The sequence below is a fragment of the Aquarana catesbeiana genome, linkage group LG13 (assembly GCF_042186555.1).
Source record: "Aquarana catesbeiana isolate 2022-GZ linkage group LG13, ASM4218655v1, whole genome shotgun sequence".
NCBI classification, from domain to species: Eukaryota; Metazoa; Chordata; class Amphibia; order Anura; family Ranidae; genus Aquarana; species Aquarana catesbeiana.
In genome coordinates, this window is record NC_133336.1 from 213,117,618 (window position 1) to 213,138,969 (window position 21,352).

General features: G+C 47.7%; 1 long non-coding RNA gene across 1 annotated transcript; it reads right to left on the bottom strand.

Annotated features, from left to right (window-relative positions):
• Positions 1 to 2,676: 2,676 nt before the first annotated feature.
• On the bottom strand, positions 2,677 to 6,316 carry LOC141117380 (uncharacterized). Its single transcript, XR_012237147.1, has 4 exons — positions 6,239 to 6,316; positions 6,082 to 6,159; positions 5,612 to 5,740; positions 2,677 to 2,880 (listed from the first exon to the last, which is right to left on the bottom strand). It is a non-coding gene; the product is annotated as an uncharacterized lncRNA (long non-coding RNA).
• Between the last annotated feature and the right edge of the window lie 15,036 nt (positions 6,317 to 21,352).

Genomic DNA, 21,352 nt, shown 5'->3' on the forward strand with positions numbered 1-21,352 from the left:
GTAGTCCATCGGTTTTGTTTTTTGGACATTTCACGCTTTTCATTTAAAGTCCCACTTTTGTTGCTTTTTTCTTAGACTAGTAAAGGGATGGAAATGCATGACCTCATCCGGTCATGGTTTCATTTAAAGTCCCACGGGATGGACAATCCCAAACCCTTCTCTAACATCTTTTTATATCCTTTTCCATCTTTGTAAAGTTTCACTACCTTGTTACGCAGGTCTTTTGACTGTTCTTTTCTGCTCCCCATGGCTTAGTGTCTAGCCTGCTTAGTGCATCCATGTGAGAGCTAACAAACTCATTAACTATTTATACACAGACACTAATTGCGATTTAAAAAGCCAGAAATGTGGGAAATTAACCTTTAATTCCCATTTTTAACCCGTGTGTGCCACCTTCTGTGTCTGTAACAAGGCCAAACCTTCCAGGGTATGTAAACTTTTGATCAGGGCCATCTGGGTGATTTCTGTTATCATTAGGATTTAAAAATGATCCAAAAAACTAATGTGATAATAAATGGCTTCATGTGATTACTATACTTAAAAAAAACAAAAACATTTTTGTTGGCACGATCAGTCATATTTTCCATATTAATGCCAGAATTTCACAATTTCTGCCAGGGTATGCAAACATTTCAGCACAACTGTATATATTGTATATTGTCTCATACTATGGTATGCTCTCTGCTGGGTCATTTGGGGGTGTGGCTGTATTCCATTGTTCTATTGTGTCTGTCTGCCTTGGGAGAAAGTATTATGGGATGTGTATGTTTTTTTGGTGTGAGGGGGGAGGGGGGAATTCCTCCAACAGCTCTCCCTGCTGATTGGACAGTCTACTCTGCCCTGAATGCAAAGGGAGGGGGGATTGTCCCGAGTGTTACCTCTGTGTACCCGTGTTTCAATAAACAGTTCATATTCAAGATTTCTCCAGAGCTTCTCCCATCCTTTGGAACTCCCTACCCCAATCTGTCCGACTGTCCCCTAATCTATCCATCTTTAGACGATCCCTGAAAACCCTTCTCTTTAAAGAAGCCTATGCTGCTTCTATCTAATACACTGTTTCACTTCCTTCATCAGCTCAGCCCCCACAGTTATTACCTTTTGTATCAATTGACCCCCCTCCTAGATTGTAAGCTCTAGTGATCAGGGCCCTCTGATTCCTCTTGTACCAAATTGTAATGTAACTGTAATGTCTGCCTTCATTTTGTTAAGCGCTGCGCAAACTGTTGGTGATATATAAATCCTGTATTATAATAATAATATAATAATAATGTTCAGCAGCCAAAACGAGTACTGTCTAGTTCTTGGTTGTCAGCGGTTGGAATATCTCATATCTATATTCAGACTGGGAGGAAGCGGTATAAGACAAAAGCACTCAAGCGGAGTGTGGGACGTTTTGTTACAGTTATATTCTATTTCATTCTGTTCTATTCCTTTATTTGCTATTCTATTTTATTCTGTTTTACTCTATTCTTTTATTTGCTATTCTGTCCCCTTTTTTTCTATTCAATTTTTTTCTATGATTTTATTTTGTATTCTGCTCTGTTTTACTCTATTATATTCTATTCTTTTATGTTATATTATATTCTTTTCTATTCCTTTATTTTCTATTCTCTTAGATAATTCGAATACTATTTGAATTTGGATTTCGTCTGAAATTTTGGTTCGTCATATTCGTTTAAATTCATTAATTATTGTAATTTGGAAATTCAGATACATCCAAATTTCAGAATAACGAACAATTTACCCCCCAAATCTCAATTTGAAGTGAAACGAGCCGCCCATGTCCATTACTAAATAAATGTGAATGCAGACACAGAATAGGTCAGGATGATGAGTATGTCTATAGGACAGGGAATCCTCGCAGTGAGGATGGATCAGATCAGAAAGATATGGTTAGTATTGTACCCTTTAAATAAACAGGCAAACAAAAGATCCACAGTAACTCCCCGAGTAAACACCAAAATAACAAGAGTGACCAATTATGGTCTATGGCTGCAGGTCCTTCTGCCAAAACTGCACCACATAGAAGGTTCCAGAGTTCCCCCAACCACCGGCAATTATTTTGGTATGATTGGTAATAAATCTCCATGTGATATTGGTGGATTTTAATGTCACAATGTTACCAGAAGATTAAAATGAGGGCTTCAAATTTCAGAACTGAGAGTCGGTTGTCATTCAATCTCCCCGATCTCACCCTCTGGAAATAATAATTATAATTATATGATGATTGAACTTTCTATCAATGGCCCGGGGGGGACATCTTCCTGACCTTTCACAAAGTTTACTCCCAATAAGTTGACAATTACTCCTCCCTGTAATCATGAGAAGAGGACCGGCCACCACAAAGATGGTTATTCAAAGACCCAAAGGTTGTACAATCAGATTACATAGTGTATGGTCTTACTGAAAGGAATCTTTTTTGTGAGAGCTGAGAATGGTCTTCCCCATTAGGGAGATTCCTCCTCTATATTTGCCCTGGTGACCATGATCATTGAAAGTAACTTTGCAAAATTTTGGGTTGTCACCAGAACAGGATTAGAGAGGAAATCTTCCAATGGGGCCACCGAGGATATTCTCTTACATCCTGTTTTGGATATGGAACAGGAAGTGAAGGGAAATCTTACCAATAGGATGTAGCCCCTCCCCTTATTTTATCCAAAAACATAACAGAAAAGGTTTTGCCTTTAGTTCTCCTTTATTGAATTTGTAATTTTCATTCATTATTAATTTTCATTCCTTTGTATTTTATACGGTGGATTTGGTTATTGCCGGGAGACGTATCGGCACCTTCCGAAGCCGGCCTCACTTTTGGGGTTTGCACATCCGTGGGTTGGGATTTTATACAATGTTGTGGTCTATCGGAAAATCCACATACTGACACTGAGAAGACAAAAAGTATCATTCCTCCAATATACTGAATACACAACGTTACATTGCACCTTTTTCATCCACCGAGCCTGGGAACTGCAACATAGAAAGGGGGCTTCTCTGCTGAAGAGTTCACCTGGGGCCCCAGAACAATGACACCCTGAGACTTGGGGGCCCCAGAACAATGACACCCTGACACTTGGGGGCCCCAGAACAATGACACCCTGACACTTGGGGGTGTCAAGAACAATGACACCCTGACAATTGGGGGTCCCAGAACAATGACACCCTGACACTTGGGGGTCCCAGAACAATGACACCCTGACACTTGGGGGTCCAAGAGCAATGACACCCTGACACTTGGGGGCTCCAGAACAATGACAACCCAACACTTGGGGGTCCCAGAACAAGGACACCCTGACAGTTGGGGGTCCCAGATAAAGGACACCCCAACACTTGGGGATCCAAGAACAATGACATTCTGACACTTGGGGGTCCCAGAACAATGACACCCTGACACTTGGGGGCCTGAGAACAATGACACCCCGACACTTGGGGATCCCAGAACAAGGACACCCTGACACTTGGGGGTCCCAGATAAAGGACACTCCAACACTTGGGGATCCAAGAACAATGACACCCCGACACTTGGAGATCCCAGAACAATGACACCCTGACACTTGGGGGTCCCAGATAAAGGACACCCCAACACTTGGGGATCCAAGAACAATGACATTCTGACACTTTGGGGATCCAAGAACAATGACACCCCAACACTTGGGGGTCCCAGAACAATGACACCCTGGCACTTGGTGCCCCAGAACAATTACACCCTGACACTTGGGGCCCCAGAACAAGGACACACTGACACTTGGGGGTCCCAGAACAATGACACCCTGACACTTGGGGGTCCCAGAACAATGACACCCTTACACTTGAGGGTCCCAGAACAATGACACCCTGGCACATGGGGGCCCCAGAACAATTAGACTCTAACACTTGGGGCCCCAGAACAATGACACTCGACACTTGGGGATCCAAGAACAATGACACCCTTACACTTGGGGGTCCCTGAACAATGACACCCTGACACTTGGTGTCCCAGAACAATGATACACTGACACTTGGGGGCCCCAGAACAATGACAAACTGACACTGGGGGGTCCCTGAACAATGACACCCTGACACTTGGGGGCCCCTGAATAATGACACCCTGACACTTGGGGGCCCCAGAACAATGACACCCTGACACTTGTGGGTCCCAGAACAATGGCACCTTACACTTGAGGGTCCTAGAACAATGACATCCTGACACTTGGGGCCCCAGAACAATGACATCCTGACACTTGGGGGTCCCAGAACAATGACACCCTGACACTTGGGGATCCAACAACAATGACACCCTGACACTTGGGGCCCCAGAACAATGACACCCTGACAGTTGGGGGTCCCAGAACAATGACACCCTGACAGTTGGGGGTCCCAGAACAATGTCAGCCTGCTACTTGGGGGCCCCAGAACAATGACACCCTGACACTTGGGGATCCAACAACAATGACACCCTGACACTTGGGGCCCCAGAACAATGACACCCTGACAGTTGGGGGTCCCAGAACAATGACACCCTGACAGTTGGGGGTCCCAGAACAATGACACCCCAACACTTGGGGTCCCAGAACAATGACACCCTGACACTTGTGGGGTGCAGAACAATGACACCTTGACCCTTGGGGCCCCACAGCAATGACAACATGACACTTGGGGCCCCCAGAACAATGACACCCTGGCAGTTGGGGGCCCCAGAATAATGATACCCTGACACTTGGGGCACCAGAACAAGGACACCCTGACACCTGGGGGTCCCAGAACAATGACACCCTGACAGTTGGGGGTCCCAGAACAATGACACCCTGACAGTTGGGGGTCCCAGAACAATGACACCCTCACACTTGGGGTCCCAGAACAATGACACCCTGCCACTAGGGAGCCCCAGAACAATGACTCCCTGACACTTGGAGGTCCAAGAACAATGACACACTGACACTTGGGGGGCACAGAATAATGACACCCTGACACTTGGGGGCCCCAGAACAATGACACCCTGACACTTGGGGGCCCACAGAACAATAACACCCTGACACTTGGGGGTCCCAGAACAATGACACCCTGACACTTGGGGGTCCCAGAACAATGACACCCTGACACTTGGGTGTCCCAGAACAATGATACCCTGACACTTGGGGGTCCCAGAACAATGGCACCTTACACTTGAGGGTCCTAGAACAATGACACCCTGACACTTGGGGGTCCCAGAACAATGACACCCTGACAGTTGGGGGTCCCAGAACAATGACACCCTGACAGTTGGGGGTCCCAGAACAATGTCAGCCTGCTACTTGGGGGCCCCAGAACAATGACACCCTGACACTTGGGGATCCAACAACAATGACACCCTGACACTTGGGGCCCCAGAACAATGACACCCTGACAGTTGGGGGTCCCAGAACAATGACACCCTGACAGTTGGGGGTCCCAGAACAATGTCAGCCTGCTACTTGGGGGCCCCAGAACAATGACTCCCTGACACTTGGGGTCCCAGAACAATGACCACCTGACACTTTTGGGCATCAGAACAATGACACACTAAAACTTGGGGGTCCAAGAACAATGACACACTGACACTTGGGGGTCCTAGAATAATGACACTTGGGGGTCCATATTATAATGTAAATTATTTTCTTACTTTGACAGTATTCTGCATTAGATATTCCTTTACGTCATTTTCAGTGAAAATTGTTGGACTTCCAGCCTTCCTTGCGATCTCATTTAATTCTTCCACCAAACTCTGCATTCTCTCCTCCAGCAACAGGGCCTGTACAAAGATATGAGGAGGTTCCATCATCTGATCTTCAACCTCTCCATCCACTAATATTATTATTATACATTTATATAGTGCTGACATATACCACAGTGCTGTACAGAGATCACTGAGCCAATCACATCAGTCTCTGTACCAGAGGAGCTTACACTCTAATGTCCCCTTCCCCACAGTCATATTTTTCTATGCCTCCTATTAATAACAATTGTATTAATATCATCCGCAATGAGGAAAGGTAGGTACTCCCCTTGTATAATGAGGAAAGGTAGGTACTCCCCCTGGTAATGAGGAAAGGTATGTACTCACCTTGGTAATGAGGAAAGGTAGGTACTCACCTTGGTGCTGTAGGCAGAGAAGAGACTCAGAAAGATCAGAAGACAGAACATTTTGTTGGTGGGTTTGAGGATTGCAGTCTGGGGATGGGGAGAAGAGAACACAATGATGATGGGTGAGGACGGGTAATATAAACTCTCTATAGGTAATATAACTTACCATGGTGATCGATGTGACGGCACACACTATGCTGGGTACAGGTGTGAGGAGACTTTTATATGAACTGAAATCTGGTCAGACCCTCCTCTCCCCACCCCCTTTATGTGTATTATATTCCTTGTGTGGACACACCCAGCTCTGTACTGATACCTCTATACAGGTGATCCACACTCCAATGTCTTGTCCTGCGACTTGGGACTGCAAAGTCACATGATAAATCGTTCCCCATGATTTCCAATGATGACCATTCATATTAGTATGACTTCAAGTCGTGCCGACTTCAAAGTAGTCCCTGCACTACTTTGGTCCGACTTTGATGTGAGTTACACAGGCATTCCCTAAAATCGTGGCCACAAAATCGTGGCAAAATTGCGTGACTTTAGAGTCACGGTTGTGTGAAAGGGCCCTAACTAGCTTGCTAAAACATTCTTCTCACCACTGAGCCCAGCTCTATCTCCAACTTCACACTGCAAAAGGTTCCACAGGAAGGAATCTTTTATAGTGTGGGGTGAGACTATGAGCTCTGAGCCATGATTGGACAAAGTCATAACTTTGCCCAATCAGAGCTCTCACAGTGCTCTTTGCCCTGACTGGGAAAAGCCTTGCACCTGACCGCTGGTCAGGTGAATTGCTTTAGCAAATCAGAGCTGTTAAAAATGCAGTGCATTGTGGAATGCTCGGAGAACATGCAAACACCCGAAGGGGCGATGTTTGGGGCTGAACTGATGCTTGGCCCAAACAGCTCATCTAAACACCATGGTCTACAGAACAAGCAGGATAATAAGAGAGCTTGGTTTGGGTCGATTGACTTCCAGTTGGCTTGTGTTCCAATGTTGGTGTCTTTTCTTTTGCCGGCAGCCACATCTGGGTTTTACCTGGAGTGTGGTGGCTGCATCATATGACACATCACGGATAGAGTTGCCACCTCATCCCTTTAAACCAGAACACCTTTGAATTACACAGGTTCTGAGGCTAATTAAATGCAGATAAGGCACCAAGTGAGTTTAATTACCACCTTAATCAGCCACAGAACCTGTGTAATTAATATGTGTTCGGGTTTAAAGGGATGAGGTGGCAACCATAATCACAGGACTGCATCCTCTATTTGAAATCAAGTGGGACGTTGTGTCGGTTCTTGAGCACGGAGTCCATGTTCCTCTAGAACTTTTTTGCCTGCAGCTCCCCTAAAAAGGTACTGAGGCGTTCCTCTACAACTGTAAGACCTTTAAACCTCCGTAGCCCCCTACAACTTCCACTAATCTACACAGCAGTCCCTTTTGTGCCTTGGCATCCCCATCTGCCATCCATTCTCTGCAGCACCACCTCTGTACCCGCAGTCTCCACTACATCCACAGTCTGAACCTGGGCTACACCCAATACCAGGGCAAGGCCTTCCAGAACCCAAGAAAAATGAAGCCAAAATGTGCAGTGTTGAGGCAGGTGAAGCTTTATATTTGTACCTAGAGTGTCCGGGACGGCACAGGGAACATAATTGGCCACCACTGTCCACCAGGCCTAGACTTGACACTTTCCGGTTCATGGAAAACCGAATAGAAAAGGGGAAAAGATGTGACACGGTTCCACCAGTGTTGTTTAGCTATCAGGAGCTTTGGGAAGCCAGGTTTTCATCAACGTTATTGCAACTAATTTTATTTTTTATTATCTGTAAACTAGTTATAACTCATAAAAAGTGCAAATTGTATTCTTTTGTAAAGTGACTAGAATGAGGTCTGTGGTACAGATTCTGGTTCTGTCTATTTTTGTTATGTGACAGATCACTGTGCTGGTTCTGTTCCCCCAATGCCTATTATGACTAAATCTCAATCATGTAACTATGATAGACCACCCCCATCCCGTCCTGCAGATATGCAAGCCTTCTCCATCTCACTGATAGGGACTACAAGGATTACACCGGGACTACACCGTATGACGTCAGCCTAATGAGGATGTTTTTTACTCGGGATGTATGATTTTGGCAAACAGGCTCAATAAATCTTTATATGAGGATCTTGCTGTACCCAAAGGTCTACCGCCTGCTCCTGTTCTCCATTCCACAAGATAAATAAAACCAGTACTTACTGGGAATTAATGAATTGTTCTGCCTGCTCTTCTAATAATGAATGCCGGAGATCCGGGACCTCAGGTGAGTTCTGAACAATCGGTGATCTTTACCTGAACAAACTAATAGTCACAGTACAGGCCGGCCTCACAGTACATCTCATCCTCATTGAACTGTTTATCTGCGTTTGTCAACATCAACGTCACACCACACGCCGATGATTGTCTTTAACCCGTAATCTGGCCTGTACATAACAGAATGCATCTAAAAACCCAAGAGAATACGAGGCATTACATTAACAAAAGGATATAAGCCCTGTCACTTGGGGGTCCCAGAACCATGGCACCCAGACACTTGGGGGTCCCAAAACAATGACACCTGGGGGGTCCCAGAACAATGACACCCAGACACTGAGGAAAATTGATATTGAATTATGGTCATTGGTATTCTATAGATATATTGATGCAGAAAACAGAAACACAGAAGCATTTAAAGGATAAATTTCTAGTTTATTGAGACATCAGTGGTTGTACAAGGGTCTCCTCCATGGCGGTGGAATGAACGGTCGGAGTGTCTCAGCTGCTGTCACAGAAGAAGGTGTTGCAGGCCACGGTCAAAGAGGCCACCAAGATGACAAACTCCTGAAATTTTAACTCCCCATCTCCGTTCTCATCCAGCTCCTTCTGGATTCTGTCCACGGAGGTGATGTCTCTTTGCTCCTAGAGAAGGAAGACTAATGCCCCGTACACACGATCGGACATTCTGACAACAAAATCCTAGGATTTTTTCCGATGGATGTTGGCTCAAACTTGTCTTGCATACACACGGTCACACAAAGTTGTCGGAAAATCTGATCATTCTGAACGCGGTGACGTAAAACATGTACGTCGGGACTATAAGCGGGGCAGTAGCCAATAGCTTTCATCTATTTATTTATTCTGAGCATGCGTTGGCACTTTTTGCGTCGGATTTGTGTACACGCGATCAGAAATTCCGAAAACGGATTTTGTTGTCGGAAAATTTTACAGCCTGCTCTCAAACTTTGTGTGTCCAAAAATCCGATGGAAAATGTGTGATGGAGCCCACACACGGTCGGAATTTCCGACAACAAGGTCCTATCACACATTTTCCGTCGGAAAATCCGACCGTGTGTACGGGGCATTAGATTTAATCAACTATTATTTTCCCATCTTTCCCCGGTTCCTGCCTACATTACACCGAGATTCCATTCTAGAAGAGTATCCCACAGGAAATAATAAAGTGTATTTAGTTTTTAAATTTGAGACTTTCGTAGTAAAAATTCTACACGTCTGTTTTTTTCATCTTTGTAGTTTGTGTATCAAGATTATGAGGTCCTGTTTAGAATTAGTCAACGCTATGCAACCCTCAATATATTTTTTAGATAATGATTTTTGAATGTCAGGTATCAGCAAAAAGACTTTTCAGAGGGTTCCCCAATCACCAATTTTGGCTGTTGATTGTGTGTGACTTGCTTTAGAAAGTAACTACATGCCAGGCCTGTGCTGGCCATCGGGACTACCGGGAGATTCCCGGTGGGCCGATTGGCAGCGGGCCACTACAATGACTCAGATGTCAGACAGTGACTGTGTCACTGTCTCTCTCCGTCTGAGCGTCGCCTGGCGCCGGGCGGCTCCGCTCCTGCACTCGGCGGGCGGGCCGGCCGCCGGCGTCACAAAAGAACAGGCAGGCATTGACACTCCCCCAGGCACTCCCCCTAACAGCTATCAATATAGCTATTTGGGCGGCCTCTTTGTCCCGGCGCCGTGACGTCACTCACGGACGGAGGGCGGAGGCGGCCCGGGGACATAGGAGGAGGCGGAGCAGAAGTTCTGAACCACCACCAGCAACAAGTACAGAGAGACCAAGGCTATAGTGTCACTGAGTCTGTCATCATTCAAGTAAGCAGCAGTGCAGCACTATAGTAATAATAACTTTTCTAATAATAATAGTAATTACTAGTAAGTAACTGAATATACAGCATGGAGGGGGGGAGGGGTAAATCTGTACTGTATAAATGTACTGCCTCTGGTCATGGTTAAATTATTCATCAGTTACCATGGCCAGTGGCATTAAAAAATTAATAATTGACCAGTGGCATTAAATTAATATTAATGCCAGGCATTAATATTAATTTAATGCCACTGGTCAATTATTAATTTAATGCCACTGGCCATGGTAACTGATGAATAATTTAACCATGACCAGTGGCAGTACATTTATACAGTACAGATTTACCCCTCCCCCCCTCCCCCCGCCATGCTGCATATTCAGTTACTAAAAGTAACTGAATATGCAGCATGGCGGGGGGAGGGGGGGGGGGTAAATCTGTATTGTAAATGTACTGCCATTGGTGATGGTTAAATTATAAAGTAACTGAATATGCAGCATGGTGGGGGGAGGGGGGGAGGGGTTAATCTGTACTGTAAATGTACTGCCACTGGACATGGTTAAATTATTCATCCATCAGTTACCATGGCCAGTGGCATTAAATTAATAATTGATCAGTGGCATTAAATTAATATTAACCACTTACCAACCGGCCCATAGCCGAATGACGGCTGCAGGGCGGTTGGATAACTCTGGAAGGACGTACTATGACGTCCTCCCAGAATTCCCCTCTCGCGCGCCCCCTGGGGCGCACACCCGAACACATCCGTGACCACGCATCACGGATCCTGGTAAATGACCGCTGATCGCGGCCGTTTACCATGTGATCTCGCCGTCAAATGACGCCGTCTGATGACGCCGGTTCCTCTCCTCCCCTCCTGTGTACTGATCGGTACACAGTGAGCGGGGAGGGGGACGGATGGATGTCTGCAGCGCTGTGGGCTGTATGTGTAGTGCCCACAGCGCTGCACAGAGACATCCATCCATCCATGCTCAGCCATCCCTCACTACTATGCAATGCTGTGCAATACTCTGCAATACCCCCACACTACTCTGCAATACTCTGCAATGCCACCACAATACTCTGCAATGCTGTGCAATACTCTGCAATGCCCCCACAATACTCTGCAATGCTGTGCAATACTCTGCAATACCCCCACAATACTCTGCAATGCTGTGCAATACTCTGCAATGCCCCCACAATACTCTGCAATGCTGTGCAATACTCTGCAATACCCCCACAATACTCTGCAATGCTGTGCAATACTCTGCAATACCCCCACAATACTCTGCAATGCTGTGCAATACTCTGTAATGCCCCCACAATACTCTGCAATGCTGTGCAATACTCTGCAATGCCCCCACAATACTCTGCAATGCCCCCACAATACTCTGCAATGCTGTGCAATACTCTGCAATGCCACCACAATACTCTGCAATGCTGTGCAATACTCTGCAATGCCCCCACAATACTCTGCAATGCTGTGCAATACTCTGCAATGCCACCACAATACTCTGCAATGCTGTGCAATACTCTGCAATGCCCCCACAATACTCTGCAATGCTGTGCAATACTCTGCAATGCCCCCACAATACTCTGCAATGCTGTGCAATACTCTGCAATGCCCCCACAATACTCTGCAATGCTGTGCAATACTCTGCAATGCCCCCACAATATTCTGCAATGCTGTGCAATACTCTGCAATGCTGTGCAATACTCTGCAATGCTGTGCAATACTCTGCAATGCTGTGCAATACTCTGCAATGCTGTGCAATACTCTGCAATGCCCCCACAATACTCTGCAATGCTGTGCAATACAACAGTTTATATACTGTTTTTGTGTGTGTTTGAAAAATTAAAGTGGGCCGGTCTGGATGAAGTCCAGGGCCAAATTTTTGTCCCAGTCCAGCCCTGCTACATGCAGTATCTGGAGTAGAGTTAAAAGATATGACTTTTTATTTATTTATTCTGGAGTCCTTGTCCCTTTAGAGCCGGTTCACACAGGGGGGCTTCAAAGTCGCCCGACTCTGAAACCGCCCCGTACAGCCCGACCTGCAAAACTAATTCTGTATAGAAGTCAATGCAAGCCGCTCTGAAGTTGCCCCAAAGTAGTACAGGAACCTTTGAGTTGAGTTTGACTTGAGTGGCTCCTATTAGAACGGTTCCATTGTAGAGAATGGAGCGCGACTTGTAAGGTGAAGAATATCTCTTTGAAGAAGAAGTCTAGTTTATTTCCTCCACCTAGCTCAAATCCCAATGCCGCAACATTTTTAATCTTGTCTCTCAAGATATACGCAGCTTAAAATTTTCACCTCGTGGGCAAAAAAATTTCACATACAACGAACAGTTAGCATTGCAGTCTTTAAAAGAAAATTCCACTATAACAATTAAACCAGCTGACAAAGGTGGCAATATTGTTATACAAAACAATGTAGACTATGTCAGTATGTGTCACAACATATTAGACAACCCACAGTGGTATAAATACATATCCTAATCACTGAATGACCGCTTCACACAGGAATTTTTTGTATTGATAGATGAGAAAAAATTGGAATCGCGCTGAAAACTGACATGCGTATAAATAATCACCACTCAGCAATAAATCCCTGAATGCATATCATACAAATTATACAAAGTGAATACAAAAATGTGAACATATCAAAATGACATAACACGAAAAATAGATGATATAATGGAATGTGAAATAAGTGAAAATAAAATTAATAAATAATGTAAATGAGTAAATGTACATGAGTCCATATACATATATAACCAAATCACCAATGTGATAAGTAAAGAGCCCATAAAAGGCTCCAGGATGACTTAACTCTATTACGAAACACGTAGGGTGGAGTGATGCACTTGCATCACCTCTCATCGCTTTTGCAGTTACCAGAATGACGTGTTGGTCTTTGAGCTCACCGGCCGGTGCTCCAGACATTTCAGGCGCTTACTTTACAACAGTAGGTGACTGCGATATTGTGTCAATCTCGCCGCATTGCTCGGCGAGATTTGACACCTGCGAGCCCCGTCGCGGGAGCCAGCACCGAGATGGCTCACTCATCGCGAAAGGAAAACTTTGTTTTCCCTTCATGATGAGTGACAGGCAGTGCTGACAGCTGTCTGGTATGAATCCTGAGGGGGAACGCCGTGCCAAATTTTAAATGAAAAAACCAGCATGGGTTCCCCCCCAGTGGCATACCAGGCCCTCAGGTCTGGTATGGATTGTAAGGGGAACCCCCTACACCGAAAAATCAGCCGCAGCAGACCGGGCCCCTCCCTGGCAAAAGAGCTGGAAGAAGACAGCGGCGGGGCCCGGGAGAAGAGGCCGAACACTGGGAGAAGAGGCCGAACACCAGGAAAAGTCAGAAGGAGACCCCTGAAGTCGGAAGGAGACCCCTGAAGTAGGAAGAAGACCCCGGAGCTGCCTAATAAATTACTCTTAAAACCTGTGTGCTGTGTTTTTTTTATTGACACTTTTTCCCTAGGTGAATGGGTAGGGGTACCATGTACCCCATACTCATTCACACAGGGTGGGGGGCCGGGATCTGGGGTCCCCCTTATTAAAGGGGGCTCCCGGATTCCGATAAGCCCCCCACCCGCAGACCCCGACAACCAACGGCCAGGGTTGTCAGGAAGAGGCCCTTGTCCTCATCAACATGGGGACAAGGTGCTTTGGGGTGGGGGGGCCCCAGATAAGGGTCTGGTATGGATTTTGGGGGGACCCCCACGCCAATTTCTCAGTGTAGGGGTTTCCCCTTACAATCCATACCAGACCTAAGGGCCTGGTATGCCCCAGGGGCACGGCGTTCCCCCTCAGGATTCATACTGTACCAGACAGCTGTCAGCACTGCCTGTCGCTCATCATGAAAGGAAAACAAAGTTTTCCTTTCCCGATGAGTGAGCCAGCGCGACATGCACAGTACCCTGTCGCCGAGAACCAGTGCGATGGTATCACGCTGGAAACACAATCTCGCGGTCAGGTACTGTACCATCATGTGAGTGCAATTACTGTTACTTATTTTTAATAACGGTTAATGGTTTTACACTATTGGAGCCTTTTATTTTTCATGGTGCATCTATCCTATTGCGGGTTGGTGTCTAAACGTGCCAGTTTGAGTATATATGCTACGGTAGCAACGCCCTGGTTGTGCCATTATATCCTAAGGATTTTGGCTCATCGGCTGTGGTCCGGAGGAATTATCCCTTTCAAGCTTTCTCTGATCCTCTGTAGTGGGGGATCACGAGTCTCTGGTAAGCGGCCATTGTTTACTTGTGGTGGTGGATCGAGCACTATTTCCACATACAGCAGAGACCATACAGCCTTTTATGGGCTCTTTACTTACTTATCACATTGGTGATTTAGTTATATATGTACATGGACTCATTTACATTATTTATTAATTTTATTTTCACTTATTTCACATTTCATTATATCATCTATTTTTGGTGTTATGTCATTTTGATATGTTCACATTTTTTTCATTCACTTTGCATAATTTGTATGATATGCATTCAGGGATTTATTGCTGAGTGGTGATTATTCATATGTATGTCAGTTTTCAGCGCAATTCCAATTTTTTCCAATTTATCATTACTGTGTTTGTGTTGCTCAGAGGAATTGCTGCTTTTCAATTTGCACAACTATTTCATTTTGTTATTTTATTGTTTGTATCACCAGAGTGCAGTTTATTTTCCCTTTTTTGTATTGATAGATGAGGCACACAATCAATGTGTCATTGATAGAAATACTTGGAACTTTGTGTGAACATCGTTCCCACGTGAGGCCACATTCTATGCACTTCCGAAAGTGCATAAAACTGCTATTAGGCCCCCCGGGAGACCTATTGTATCTGGCAGGAGCAGCCTCACAGATATATTGACAAATTGCTTCAGCCCTTAGTTGGGGCATTACCACCTTACATCAAAGACACAACTCACCTTCTTCAAATTTGAATGGCCTCCACGTTGATGGTGACACTTGGTTGGTTGCCATCGACATGGAGGCCCTCTACAGTTCTATCCCACATGACACAGGCCTCTCAGCTATCCGGGCTGCCATGTCCAGGTCAGGGTTATATACTGACCCACTTGTGGATTTCTCTCTGGCTGCATTGGAATATATTTTGAAACAACTTTTTTTCATTCAATGGTTCCCATTACCTCCAGGTACAGGGCGTTGCTATGGGCACGTGTTGCACACCAGCATACGTTATCCTGTACCTGGGGGAGTGGGAAAGGTCATTATTTTCAGATGTGAAGGCAGCGATTTACACTGAACACGTCAGAGCATGGCATCGCTATATAGATGATGTCATGTTTATTTGGGCTGGTCCCACTACATTGCTATTGCAGTTTTTGGAGTACATCAACTCCAGCAATGTTTTCAATCTTCAATTTACTATAACATACAACAGATCCAGAATTCCCTTCCTGGATCTGACTATCATAAAGGATAGCGATGGGTCCTTCCAGAGCGAACTTTACAGAAAGCCAACTGCAGGTAATACGATATTGGCTGCCTCCAGTTTTCACCCTAAACCGCTTCTTGCCTCCATCCCTTTTGCTCAGTACATTAGGGCGAGGCGTAATTGCTCTAATGATGCTCTCTTTGATCAAGAGGCAGCGATACTCAGAGACTCCGCGCTAGGGGTTATTCCAATGGCATTTTGAAGAAAGCTTACAAGAAGGCCAGAGATAGGTGTAGGAAGGATCTCCTTTTCTCTAACAAACAAACCAATCAGTCACCTCCCACACGGGTGATTATAAAATATTGCCAACAACACCGACAGATTAGAGAGATACTGCAAAAGTATTGGCACTTACTGGGCATGGAAGCCACATTGGCACCCTTTGTACCTACTCAGCCCCTTATCACTTACAGAAGGGCTCCCTCTATACGTGACAAATTGGTCCATAGAGAATTTAAAGCAAATACACGAGACCATAGAAGACTTACGGGTACATTTAGATGTGGCAATTACAACTACTGCCAGTATATGAATATCACTAAGTCGGTGATGCTGCCCAACGGGGAGTCATTTATACCCGGACACTTTGTAAATTGCCGTACTGAGGGGGTGGGATACCTAATGCAGTGTGAATGTACCTGCTTCTACGTAGGCAAGACCAAACTACCGTTTTGGCAACGGATTTACCGTCATACTGTTAGTATAAATAAAAAGGACCCTGACCTCCCTATTGGGCGACACTGTGGTTTGGTGCATGCCGACCATACTCCCAAAGTACGTTTCCTCGCTTTGGATCATATTCCAATTAACCCCGGAGGGGGCGACTCCAACAAAGCACTTCTACAAAGTCAGTTGAGGTGGATTTTCCAACTCAAAGCTACTGCACCCCCCAGGCCTGAACGAGGCCTTTCATTTTAAACCCTTCTTGGAGGGTTTCCAGTCAGGGGTCTGTGAAATGGACCTCTAGGAGTTATCCCCCTCTGGGGTATTCATATCATCAGATTTATACTGATTTTTGTGTTTTAGTGTTTTGAGTCTATTTACTAATTAGGTGACTTCTGAAGGCAATTGGTTCCACTAGATCTTAGTTAGGGGTATCAGAGTAAAGGGGGCTGAATACAAATGTCCCCCCCACACTTTTCACATATTTATTTGTATTATTTATCATTTTCCTTCCACTTCACAATTATTACCTCTGATGTATGATGATGATGAGGATCAGATTAGGTCCCCCTTGCTAGTAGCGGGTTGGACCCCCTTTTGCCTTCATTCTTGGTGGCATAGATACAACAAGGTGTTGGAAACGTTCCTCAGAGATTTTGCTCCATAGTGACCTGATAACATCACACAGTTGCTGCAGATTTGTCGGCTGCACATCCATGATGCCAATCTCCTGTCCCACCACATCCCAAAGGTTTTCTATTGGATGAGATGTGGTGAGTGTGGAGGCCATTGGAGTACAGTGACCTCATTGTCCAGTGGTAAGATGATTGGAGCAGGGGCAGACTGACCATTTGGGTGCTTGGGTACTGCCCGAGGGCCCTATGCCACTAAGGGGCCCCATCAGGGTTGCCACCATTAATAAAACCAGGGACAGTATGTAAAAATCTGTGTTTTTTTAAACTCCCAAGATTATAGCTGCCCCGCCTCTCCAGTACCTTTTCAGTGTGTGTGTATTCTGTGTGTGTACATTGTGTCTCTGTGTGTGTATACTGTGTGGCCCCATAATCTATTGCCTTGGGGCCCCATGAGTTGTCAGTCCGCCCCTGGATTGGAGCTTTGTGACATGGTGCATTATCCAGCTGGAAGGAGCCATCAGAAGATGGGGGCACTGTAGTCATAAAGGGATGGACATGATCAGCAACAATACTCAGGTACCCCATCCCCCACACCATTACACCCCCACCACCAGCCTTAACCGGTGATACCCCATCCCCCACACCATTACACCCCCACCACCAGCCTGAACTGGTGATACCCCATCCCCCACACCATTACACTCCCACCACCAGCCTGAACCAGTGATACCCCATCCCCCACACCATTACACCCCCCACCACCAGCCTGAACCGGTGATATCCCATCCCCCACACCATTACACCCCCACCACCAGCCTGAACCAGTGATATCCCATCCCCCACACCATTACACCCCCACCACCAGCCTGAACCGGTAATATCCCATCCCCCACACCATTACACCCCCACCACCAGCCTGAACCAGTGATATCCCATCCCCCACACCATTATACCCCCACCACCAGCCTGAACCAGTGATATCCCATCCCCCACACCATTACACCCCCACCACCAGCCTGAACCGGTGATATCCCATCCCCCACACCATTACACCCCCACCACCAGCCTGAACCGGTGATATCCCATCCCCCACACCATTACACCCCCACCACCAGCCTGAACCGGTGATATCCCATCCCCCACACCATTACACCCCCACCACCAGCCTGAACCGGTGATATCCCATCCCCCACACCATTACACCCCCACCACCAGCCTGAACCAGTAATATCCCATCCCCCACACCATTACACCCCCACCACCAGCCTGAACCGGTGATATCCCATCCCCCACACCATTACACCCCCACCACCAGCCTGAACCGGTGATACCCCATCCCCCACACCATTATACCCCCACCACCAGCCTGAACCAGTGATATCCCATCCCCCACACCATTACACCCCCACCACCAGCCTGAACCGGTGATATCCCATCCCCCACACCATTACACCCCCACCACCAGCCTGAACCGGTGATATCCCATCCCCCACACCATTACACCCCCACCACCAGCCTGAACCGGTGATATCCCATCCCCCACACCATTACACCCCCACCACCAGCCTGAACCGGTGATATCCCATCCCCCACAGCATTACACCCCCACCACCAGCCTGAACCAGTAATATCCCATCCCCCACACCATTACACCCCCACCACCAGCCTGAACCGGTGATATCCCATCCCCCACACCATTACACCCCCACCACCAGCCTGAACCAGTAATATCCCATCCCCCACACCATTACATCCCCACCACCAGCCTGAACCGGTGATACCCCATTCCCCCACACCATTACACCCCCACCACCAGCCTGAACCGGTGATACCCCATCCCCCACACCATTACACCCCCACCACCAGCCTGAACCAGTGATATACCATCCCCCACACCATTACACCCCCACCACCAGCCTGAACCGGTGATATCCCATCCCCCACACCATTACATCCCCACCACCAGCCTGAACCGGTGATACCCCATCCCCCAAACCATTACACCTCCACCACCAGCCTGAACTGGTGATATCCCATCCCCCACACCATTACACCCCCACCACCAGCCTGAACCGGTGATATACCATCCCCCACACCATTACACCCCCACCACCAGCCTGAACCAGTGATATACCATCCCCCACACCATTACACCCCCACCACCAGCCTGAACCAGTGATATCCCATCCCCCACACCATTACATCCCCACCACCAGCCTGAACCGGTGATACCCCATCCCCCAAACCATTACACCTCCACCACCAGCCTGAACTGGTGATACCCCATCCCCCACACCATTACACCCCCACCACCAGCCTGAACCAGTGATATACCATCCCCCACACCATTACACCCCCACCACCAGCCTGAACCAGTGATATCCCATCCCCCACACCATTACACCCCCACCACCAGCCTGAACCGGTGATATCCCATCCCCCAAACCATTACACCTCCACCACCAGCCTGAACTGGTGATACCCCATCCCCCACACCATTACACCTCCACCACCAGCCTGAACAGTGATACCCCATCCCCCACACCATTACACCCCCACCACCAGCCTGAACCAGTGATATCCCATCCCCCACACCATTACACCCCCACCAGCAGCCTGAACCGGTGATACCCCATCCCCCACACCATTACACCACCACCAGCCTGAACCGGTGATATCCCATCCCCCACACCATTACACCCCCACCACCAACCTGAACCAGTGATATCCCATCCCCCACACCATTACACCCCCACCACCAGCCTGAACCGGTGATATCCCATCCCCCACACCATTACACCCCCACCACCAGCCTGAACCGGTGATATCCCATCCCCCACACCATTACACCACCACCAGCCTGAACCAGTGATACCCCATCCCCCACACCATTACACCCCCACCACCAGCCTGAACCGGTGATATCCCATCCCCCACACCATTACACCACCACCAGCCTGAACCAGTGATACCCCATCCCCCACACCATTACACCCCCACCACCAGCCTGAACCAGTGATATCCCATCCCCCACACCATTACACCCCCACCACCAGCCTGAACCAGTGATATACCATCCCCCACACCATTACACCCCCACCACCAGCCTGAACCGGTGATATCCCATCCCCCACACCATTACATCCCCACCACCAGCCTGAACCGGTGATACCCCATCCCCCAAACCATTACACCTCCACCACCAGCCTGAACTGGTGATATCCCATCCCCCACACCATTACACCCCCACCACCAGCCTGAACCGGTGATATCCCATCCCCCACACCATTACATCCCCACCACCAGCCTGAACCGGTGATATCCCATCCCCCAAACCATTACACCTCCACCACCAGCCTGAACCGGTGATACCCCATCCCCCACACCATTACACCCCCAACACCAGCCTGAACCAGTAATACCTCATCCCCCACACCATTACACCCCCACCACCAGCCTGAACCAGTGATATACCATCCCCCACACCATTACACCCCCACCACCAGCCTGAACCAGTGATATCCCATCCCCCACACCATTACACCCCCACCACCAGCCTGAACCGGTGATATCCCATCCCCCAAACCATTACACCTCCACCACCAGCCTGAACTGGTGATACCCCATCCCCCACACCATTACACCTCCACCACCAGCCTGAACAGTGATACCCCATCCCCCACACCATTACACCCCCACCACCAGCCTGAACCAGTGATATCCCATCCCCCACACCATTACACCCCCACCAGCAGCCTGAACCGGTGATACCCCATCCCCCACACCATTACACCACCACCAGCCTGAACCGGTGATATCCCATCCCCCACACCATTACACCCCCACCACCAGCCTGAACCGGTGATATCCCATCCCCCACACCATTACACCCCCACCACCAGCCTGAACCGGTGATATCCCATCCCCCACACCATTACACCACCACCAGCCTGAACCAGTGATACCCCATCCCCCACACCATTACACCCCCACCACCAGCCTGAACCGGTGATATCCCATCCCCCACACCATTACACCACCACCAGCCTGAACCAGTGATACCCCATCCCCCACACCATTACACCCCCACCACCAGCCTGAACCAGTGATATCCCATCCCCCACACCATTACACCCCCACCACCAGCCTGAACCGGTGATATCCCATCCCCCACACCATTACACCCCCACCACCAGCCTGAACCGGTGATATCCCATCCCCCACACCATTACACCCCCACCACCAGCCTGAACCGGTGATATCCCATCCCCCACACCATTACACCACCACCAGCCTGAACCGGTGATACTCCATTCCCCACACCATTACACCTCCACCACCAGCCTGAACCGGTGATATCCCATCCCCCACACC